This window comes from Poecilia reticulata, chromosome 1 (assembly GCF_904066995.2).
Source record: "Poecilia reticulata chromosome 1, P_reticulata-male-v2, whole genome shotgun sequence".
NCBI classification, from domain to species: Eukaryota; Metazoa; Chordata; class Actinopteri; order Cyprinodontiformes; family Poeciliidae; genus Poecilia; species Poecilia reticulata.
The window spans coordinates 3,280,108-3,289,481 of NC_088830.1; the positions used below are offsets into that span (position 1 = coordinate 3,280,108).

The 9,374-nt window shown below is 40.7% G+C and overlaps 1 protein-coding gene across 4 annotated transcripts in view; it reads right to left on the minus strand.

Moving 5' to 3' along the window:
* Positions 1-8,002, minus strand: part of fhdc1 (FH2 domain containing 1) — a 31,202-nt gene extending 23,200 nt beyond the window's left edge. The window contains exon 1 of one of the 4 annotated variants that reach the window (XM_081610211.1): positions 7,604-8,002. The gene's annotated coding sequence lies outside the window, so the exon portion shown is untranslated. Of the gene's footprint in view, positions 1-2,420; positions 2,527-2,607; positions 2,825-7,603 lie in introns of those variants that run through there. The other 3 variants (XM_017303747.2, XM_081610239.1, XM_081610262.1) reach the window with 3 other exon arrangements.
* Between the last annotated feature and the right edge of the window lie 1,372 nt (positions 8,003-9,374).

Sequence of the window (9,374 nt, forward strand, 5' to 3'; positions counted from 1 at the left end):
CCACATTGCCCTTTACACCCTGTCCTACCTTATTCGTTTTTTCTCTTTGAAATATTCCAAAACTCAATAAAATAAAACAAATAGTATATATTTTTTAATCTTCACAATGAGAACCAACAAAAGTGGTGCCCTTCATTTATTTGCTTGAGTAATCAACCAGAGACATTTGGCTAGAGATATTGTGTTTTGTAAGAACCAATGTAAGAGCTGCATCGGTCTGTCATGGTGAAGAGAGAGCTGAGCTGAAAGGCCAGGCTCTTAATTTAAAGTTTGGTTCTGTGTTCCCATCCTGATCTATTGTTGAGTACTCTGGGTGTTGAGCAACAAAACAAGATGGAATTACCTCAGAGGAGCTGGAACAAGTGGAACAAGAGAGAGAGAAGGATGGCCCAACACTAGATCAGGCTAAAGTGGGTGGATGGATGGATGGATGGATGGATGGATGGATGGATGGATGGATGGATGGATGGATGGATGGATGGATGGATGGATGGATGGATGGATGGATGGATGGATGGATGGATGGATGGATGGATGGATGGATGGATGGATGGATGGATGGATGGATGGATGGATGGAAATTTAGTGTTTCCTTAGTTCTATTCATGTTTTTTACTTTATGCTGTTTCTATCAGTGAATCTCTCAGCTGTGGGATCAGAAAAAATGATGTGGTAAAAACATGGATTCCTATCATTCTATAGCTTACATCAGCTCTAAAGCTCTGCCCCCAAGTTAAAAATGATTATGATTGCAATATGAGCCCATAGCTGAACATTCATCTAAATTGTATGGTTACTTTACTAACTTTAATCTTGCTCCCAGTGAATCCATAACACCTGTAGGGTAAGACATGCAGTATAAAGAGACTATCGCAGCAGGCCTTAGGGTGTCATACAGTACCAACTCCCCCCCTCTCCAAGCTTAGTACAAATCTGTTAATAACAGCCTGCGTCTGCAATGAGTTTTTCACATTCTGAAGATTAAAGCTGCCAGTTTGCAGCTCCATCAATTACTGTGTAAGCAGGCTCCACACAGATTCAGCTCAGGCTTCTGTGACTAACCACCACACCTGCAGCCTGTCAGCTGACTTGCAACTTAACATGGCATTGCATCCCATCGTCACATAACAAACCCTAAAAGCGGCGCAAATCTCCAGCAAACAAGGAATCCGAGCTAATCCTCCTAATAACTGACCCAGCCAGAAGAAGAAACACCTCCCTCATTAAAATGCTGCAAGTTAGCAGCTGGTAATTTGGTGCTACAGTCTATATGTGAGCAGGACTGGCAATCAGGAAGTGTATGCTTCTGCCAACACTTCAAACTTTTGAAAAAAGACATGCAGAAACAAAATGTGATGAGTCTTTCCTTTTCCACTCATCTTCCTCGTGTGAAGCATAAACCCAACCTGTCAGTTTGAGCTTTATATTCCTGCCGTATAAAAGAGAGAGCTGGGCTGAAAGTCTGTTTGTGTATGTCTGTATTCACGCACATACAGATAAAAAGTGACAAACGGAAGTAGAGTAAAACAAAATCAATCAATCCTAAATGAACCTTTATCACTCCTGACCACTGATACTGACAGGCAGTAGATTTATTATTTAAAAGTGTATTTACTGCAACATTGCTGTGATAGCTGATTGATATGCTTGATATGCACAGAAAGACAGACAAACAGCCTTCAAAGTTTTTCTAACTTTTCATCAGGAATCCATGACTTCCTTTTCCCCTGGCATATAAATATGAGGAGGCAGATATCTGTCAACAACACCCAGCAGAGATAGTTCCACACTAGCACTGATACTGGTATCAGCTGATATTAGTCATTTTTTCACATATCAGTATCAGTCAATAAATAAAAATTTGCCAATACAGCTACAGCTACAGCTGATGTTTATTTCCATCTTTTTGCCGTTAGTTTCAGGAGGGAAGGAGAGGAAGTTGGTCATTGGTGTTTGGTCATGTGGCAGTGATGGAGCAAAGGATTGTGGGGAATTTAACTGAAGCAAGAAGCAGTGGTGAAGTTTGTTTTTGGTGTTAAAAGGGTAGGAAAATATACTTAGAATATATACTATATTGCTAAATATCTGTTAGAATTGCAATCTTAATATCAGATATTGATTTTGGCACAAATTTCCATCAATGATTGAAAGATAAAAAACAAGTAGAACTGTGACAAATGGGCTGCATAGTTCTACATGCAACTGTGAAATTGTACAAAAGAAATTCATCAGACAGTCAGGTCCAGGTCCAGGTCCAGGTCCAGGTCCAGGTCCAGGTCCAGGTCCAGGTCCAGGTCCAGGTACTTGGAGCCCAAATCAGCTTCAATTACAAGCTTACCAACTAATACATCAGTTTAGTGTTATGAATGCAAGTTTAGTTCAGATGTGTTCTGAGGTCACTGAACATCAAAATATCCAACCTGTCCAAAAGCAGTAAATCCAGCCTGTTCTGGAAAGTCCCACCTGACCAAGGAGGCAGCGGTGCAGGTATCCTGGACAGGGCATGTTCCAGAATCCCTGTCCAGGCTTTGGTATCACCGAACAAGCACTGAATCACCTAATGAAATATACAACAAGAACAAGTAAACCGTGTAAAACAAAACCTACTGCAGACAAGTAGCGATGAGGCGGCCACATGGGCCGCAGAGCTGCAGATCACAGGCACAGCTTCCAATCCTTCCACTTATTGGTCTTTTGTTGAGTGGTGATCAGTGTCTGGCCTGCAGCAGACCGCTGCGCCGGTCCCCTCCGCTGGCTCTGAGGCCCAATTGTTGCTTCAGCAATTCGAACCTGCTGCCAACAGCAGCTTTAGGCAAACCCGCCTCTTGGTTTCACAGCCTTGTGTTGCTGCAGAGCCAAGTCTGCCACAGCAGCTCACTGATTAATCACACAATATGAGCACAACAACAACACGAGTTCTGAAAACCAGCTTTGACAACTGGATGAAAAAAAAGTACCACAAGTTGGATGAGACGCAAGTTGAGGTGACAAACCTACAAAGTGACAAATAAAGCAGCTGTTCAGGTCGCTATGGAGACAAATGCAGGGTAACAAGGACAGAAAGCAAACATGTTTATATGACGCTGGGGAATAGTGTTTATCCAAGAGTGCTTTAACACCTGAGAAGCACGAGGCTCACACTCACAGATCCTGGCTTTTGTATGCTTAAAAATATTCAACTTGTAAGAATGTCTTATAATAGAGAGGTGCCGATCAGGTTTTTTCCTGCCGATTCCGATCACCCATGAGGGCCGATCACCGATACCGATCACATAATTATTATTTTTTTTAATCATAAGCACTACCGGTTACGTTATATGGAAAAAGGAACCATGAATTCACCTTAATTTAGACAAAAACTTGTTTTTAATAACTTTTTCCAAGAACAAAACAAAACAGGCATTGTGCAAATTGTACTACTTGTTTTACTAATTACTAATTGTAATACTATCTTTAACAGACTGAAAACATATGGAGGCTCTGAAGAGGCTAAATAATGCAAAGAGTCAAAATAAAACCTCTCAACATTGCCAAAAAATTCAAGTATAAAACTTAACATTCAAAGGCAAATACAGGTTTCATTACAATAAACAATCCTGAGTTACTGAATGAAAACTCCGTGATAGCATGGCAGCTAGCTGATTACTGCTAGTTCTGAGTGGCTGTTTCTGACTGAGCGGAGTAATTATGCAAAGCAGGGAGGAGATCGATTATTTTTTTCAGAGATTATTTGTCTCATGTTAGGACAGCGAAAGTTTTAATGCGTATGTAAAATTAATTTTTTTAAGTTAGATGCTGCAGCTTTAAACAGAGGTTTGGTGTGAGAGTCACTACCAGGCGTAGCAGAAGCTGCGCTCCGTCTGTGAAATATTACTACCTGTAGCGCGTAGCAGTGGTTCAACAGCGAGAGCAGAACCAGCGTCTTACATCGCAGCTCGAAGACTTAAATAATTTTGCGGGTTATTTGGCCGTCATGCTAATCCGGGTGTGTTTGTAGCTGTGCGCTGCTTTACCTGCTATCTGATCCTCCATATGTCTTTTTACTGCAGTGAGCCTCGATGTAGCCAAACTCCGTCAAGTATGGCATTGTTTTTATGTCGTATTAGATTCGTCGTGTTGGAGGTCTTTGAAGATCTTTGGCTGCTTTTCAACTCATTTTTAGCTCACTTCCTAAACATTGGAAACATAACTTCATAAATAAAACATAGATTGAGTTTTAACAGAGACCTTTTGGTGCAGTTTGCTCCTACTTCCCTAAGAGATCCACCAATGAATCAGATGCTCACTGAGTCGGCCTTCTATCACCTGAAGAAAATTTCCAGAATTAAAGTATTAGTGTACAAGATCTAGAAAGACTCATCCATGCATTTATGTTTAGTTGCATTGATTACTGCCTAAAAAGTCAATCCTCCAGCTGATCCAGAACACTGCTGCTGGAGTTCTGACTAAAACCAGGATGATAGAGCTCATCACTCAGTTTTACAGTCCTTCCACTGAGAGAATAGAATTTAAAACACTGCTGTTAGTTTATAAATCACTGAACGGCTTAGCACCACAACACATTAAAGGTCTGCTGTTGTTGTATCAACATTCCAGAACCTCTCAGGTCTTCTGGTTCTGGTTCTGGTTCTGGTCTGCATCAGAACCAGAACCAAACGAGGAGAAGCAGCATTCAACTTCTATGAGCCACAAATCTGGAACAAACTTCCAGAAAACTGCTAAACAGCTGAAACACTCAGTCCCTTTAAAACAATTCTATAATCCCATGTGTTTAGAGTTGCTTTTAAATGAAACATTCAACATATTTGATGTGTAGAACGGCATCTTACAAAACGTAATGTTTATTGCTTGTTGCATAATTGGTGACAGTTTGATGCTTGTATGATGTAAAACAGTTTTAACTGACCTGTTGCTAAAATAAACTTAACATAAACTATCAGCTTGATCGTCCCTAAAAGGCCCGTCTATGAGCGCCAACAAGTCACGCTAACAACACTTTTCGGCGTGGACGCTGTGGGAAGATGGTTGTAGTTTGGCAGTGGAGAAAGTGAACAAAGCCATTCGGTTTCTGTTGGTCACACTTTCAAATATTGACCAATTAAAGTTGAAGCAAGAGGAATGTATAAGACATATTGATGCTGGCAAAGATGCCATGCCTTTACTCCCCACTGGGTTGTTTACAGAGCATGCAATTTCTGGCAAGCTTCACTGAGCTGGGACATTAAATATTATGACCAAATGTTAGCGATGGGGTAAAATCAGACCCAGTGGTTTCAAACTTCAACATAGTTCATGAGAAAGATTTTTGCCTCGTGCGTATAAAAGACGTGATCTAAAAGAATTTAGTTTGGAGTTTGTCGATACCTTGATCTTGTACTTTGGAGCAATAGATCAAACAGGATCATTCATCTTTTCCTCCACTATCTTTCTGTCTTTGCTGCTTTCCATTACCACAAACTGAAGTTTGACTTTGAAGGAAAGGTTACGTTTTTTCAGACAACAAAGAATGATCAGTTCAGCCGACTTGCCAGCAGCTCACTGCTCCCACAAAGATAAATCAGGTCCCCTCAGTGTCCTCCTTGCTGTGACGTCAGAGAAGTGAGTTTTCTGTGTTACTCTCGGCCTCCACAGCAACCAGAGGGGGTGTCGCCATGCTCCTCACTCACCTAGCCCAGCAAACAGCCCAACTGATTATTTTTTTGTTTGTTTGTTGTTGTTTTTTTACACATGGGTATTGTTCCAAGCATTTGAATGTGCCAGACCATAAATCATTTATGCATGGATAAAAGTGTAAGGGAAAAAAGCCTAGACGGCTGTGGTGTGAGGCGCAGGACAAAAGGGAACGGGAGCAAGTTTAAAAAGCCAAACATGGAGAAAAGAAAGGAAGGATTTGCTCGTGGCGCCTTAGCAACAAGGTCATAGATACCATGCCATCTAACATACCATATGTCAATGTGTTGTAAAAATATTCAGGTCTCTTGAACTTTTTCAGATTTTGTCACATTGTAACCTCAAACTGGGGGAAAGGTTTTTTTTTCTCAAAGACTCTGACACCCCTAAATAAAACTTGGTGCAACCAACTGCCTATATTGAGTGAACAATCTAATAAGCAAAACCTTGTAGTGGGAGCATCATGCTATAGGGAGTGTTTTCTACATGAGGAACATGGTCAGAGTTGATGGGAAGCTTTATGAAGAACAAAATAAAGCTGCTAGAGGCTGTAAAAGACTTAAGACAGGAGGAAGGTTAACCTTCAAGCAGGACAACAACCAGAAAACAGACTCAGAACTACAATGAAATGGTTTACAGTAAAGGATGTTTATGTGTTAGAACGGCCCAGTCAAAGTTCAGGCTTAAATCCAGATGAGAAACTGTGGATAAGACTTAAACTCGCTGCCCATTAAGTCTGACTGAGCTCCAGTCGTTCTGCAAAAGTCAATGTGTAAAACTGGTGCAGACAAGACGCCTGACAGCAGCAAAAGTTGGATGTACAAAGAATCGTCTGAGAGGGTCTGAATGCATATTAACTCTGGCCAGGTTCCTTGTCTCTGCAGAGGAAAAGCACCCCCACAGCATGATCCTACCATCGCCATAGTTACCAGACGAAATTACACACAAGTGGATTCTTACTTTGTGATTAAATGACTGTTGAAGGCAATCGGCTTCACTGGACTTTATTTATGTGTAATAGAGTGAAGTTGGGATGAATATAAATGTGTGCCAATTTCTTCTGATTTTAATTAAAAAATAAATTTAAAGCAATGAAAAATGTTCTGTCCACTTCACAGTTGGGAACCACTTCATGTTTGTCAGTTGCATACGTATATTATATCGCTTGGTTGTAATTTGACAAAAAGAAAAACAAAAAGGGTAATTTTAGCAGAAAAGCATAAACAACAACAAAAAACCCCACTAAGATTTAAAATCTGTAAAACACAGTAGCTGGAAGTGAACTTTGACCTTAGTAATCTGTATTTTCAGCAGATAACTTCAGCTGCATTTCTGTGGAGAGATAAAGTAGGAAACTTTATGAAATATTCAAAAAATTCATGCTTGATTGATTTTTGTCTTCTAAAACTTATTCACTAGGTTAGATACAGGAAGATATTAAACCATACTGAGAGGCTTCCTGTAGTAATAAACAGGAAACTTCCTGTATAAAGGATGTCATATAATTAAAATGATATCTTAGCTGTTGTAATATAAATACAATGTTTTCATTCAGATTTGTTCATTGCCGTTTACAGCCCCTGTTGCTACAGCACGTTAATATCCATACTGATATTTTAACAGAACCTAATGTTCTGCATAAGTAGTTCTGCCTAAAATAAACACATCAGGTGAATATTTGCTCCATGTTTAAGTAGTGGACAGGCTAAAAACACCAGAATCAAGGTTACTGCTGGAATGATGTCATTTTTGGATCTGGACTGCATTGCAGGACACATAATATGTCGCTAAACAAACAAGCAGGTGTACAGAAATAAACTGCCCCGGGTCTTAGATGTGCTGTCACGATACGGTGACTTTCCACGACAGAGTTTATTCCAGACCGCACATCCACGCACAGCATGATGCGGCGGTCCTGTCTCGCCTCACTTACCGGGTAGAATTGGTGAGGGCTACGGCGGGACTCGTACTCCGCTCCGACACCTTTTTGGAGTTAGAAGGAGGCAGCTTTCCGAGGAGAAATGCGTCTGGTTGTCAGATAGATGTGGAGCTCAGGTGAGCATCTGCTGGGATCCTGGCCGAGCCGCAGCGCAGACAGACTGCGCAGCAGAGACCGTGGTGGTGTTCTGAGCTTCCTCGTAACATGATTGGGCCAGGTGGAACAGGCGCGTTCACGTGCCCTACCACCCCTGTCGAGCGCGCCCGCGACAGCGTGTGACCGCCGGTGTGATAATAAATCTGGTGCCTCAGGTGAGCTGCTGTAGTTCCGGTCAGAAGTTTACATGCACTCCGACACAAATGTCCCTACCGCTGGTCATCTCCCTGTTTCTGATATAGCATTAAAAAGACACACAGACACCGGATTAAAATAAAAAAAAATTCAAACTTATACCAGTTCTCCTTGTTTTCTATTACCTTTATTCATGAAGAACAGTAGACTATTTTATGTGCTTTGTTCATGAATGCCACTGAATTTTATTTCATTCCAAAACTGTAGAACTGTATGAACTGAATTAGATTTTCTGTCTCCCTGAGAAAATCAAATTCAGTTCATACAACAGTCATTTTCTTCAGTCAAGCATAAATGTAAAACTAAAAAATTAAGTACGTCCATAATTTATATAAAAGTTAAATTCTTTGAAATATCTTTCATTTGTTTTTCTCTCCTTATCTGTGCCACACTAATATCTTTACTGTCCTGGTCACCTATATGAATAATGTCTGAGGGCCATTGTCCCAGAAATGATATGATTTTTTCCATTTTGTTTAGTTGGAAGCAACAGGAGTAATCTGTCCTCTTGTCTTTCCCATTTTGAAGTGTGGCATGAGAAGACTGCTTTAGTTTTACTTTTTGTTAAAAAAAATGTTGTTCTAAATGTGGTTTTTGTCCTGCCGCACAAATGTATTCAAATCACAGGTTTGGTTTTTCTACATTTTTCATTTTATAGTTATGCTTCTGCAATAAAAAAGTAGTGAGTGCACCATGCACATATTTACCAGAGTGCCATTAAAGGTGGAGGTCGCTGTACAAGGCAGCAATCGGCTGCAAAATAAAATGGACATAATTTGCTTTTCTTTCAAAGTTTTATGAATGAAAGTTTAGAATGACCCTAATATAACAAAGCTCCATTAAAATCCTGGGTACACAAAGAAAGTTTACCTTTACTCATTTGAACGTAAGACTACGAGTATGTTTCCAGTCCCAGTCATTCATCTCCTGTTGTTCCCTGGAAAACCGTTTGCTCCAGACGGAGCGGCGTTCCAACAGGCCACGTCTGGACTCACAATCCACTTCTAGATAAAACATGTCGCTGACGCTACGATCAACATTGTCAAAGCTTTCGTAAGGATTATCCAGATCCTCTCAAATGTGTAGCTGTGGGTGTAGTGGGTTTGTGGAAGCATGGTGTGTGTGTGCGCGTGCGTGTGGGGAGAGAGCACCTGGATTTAAGTAAACTCAAGACAATTTCCAGTGAAAAGGCTCCACACTCCTGGCCATTATGAGCGAGTGTGTCAACAGACCATAATGAGCTTTACAATGAGCCGCTGGTGTCTGTAGGAAGACAGTTAACAAAATACAGGAAGGGACAGGTTACTTGAAAAATTGCCATTGTAAATTCTCATAGAGCATGTCGGTAGCAGTCAGGGATATTGTCGGTTTCTTTTCTAACACACTGCCTTGCAAACATATTCCTACGCCTTGA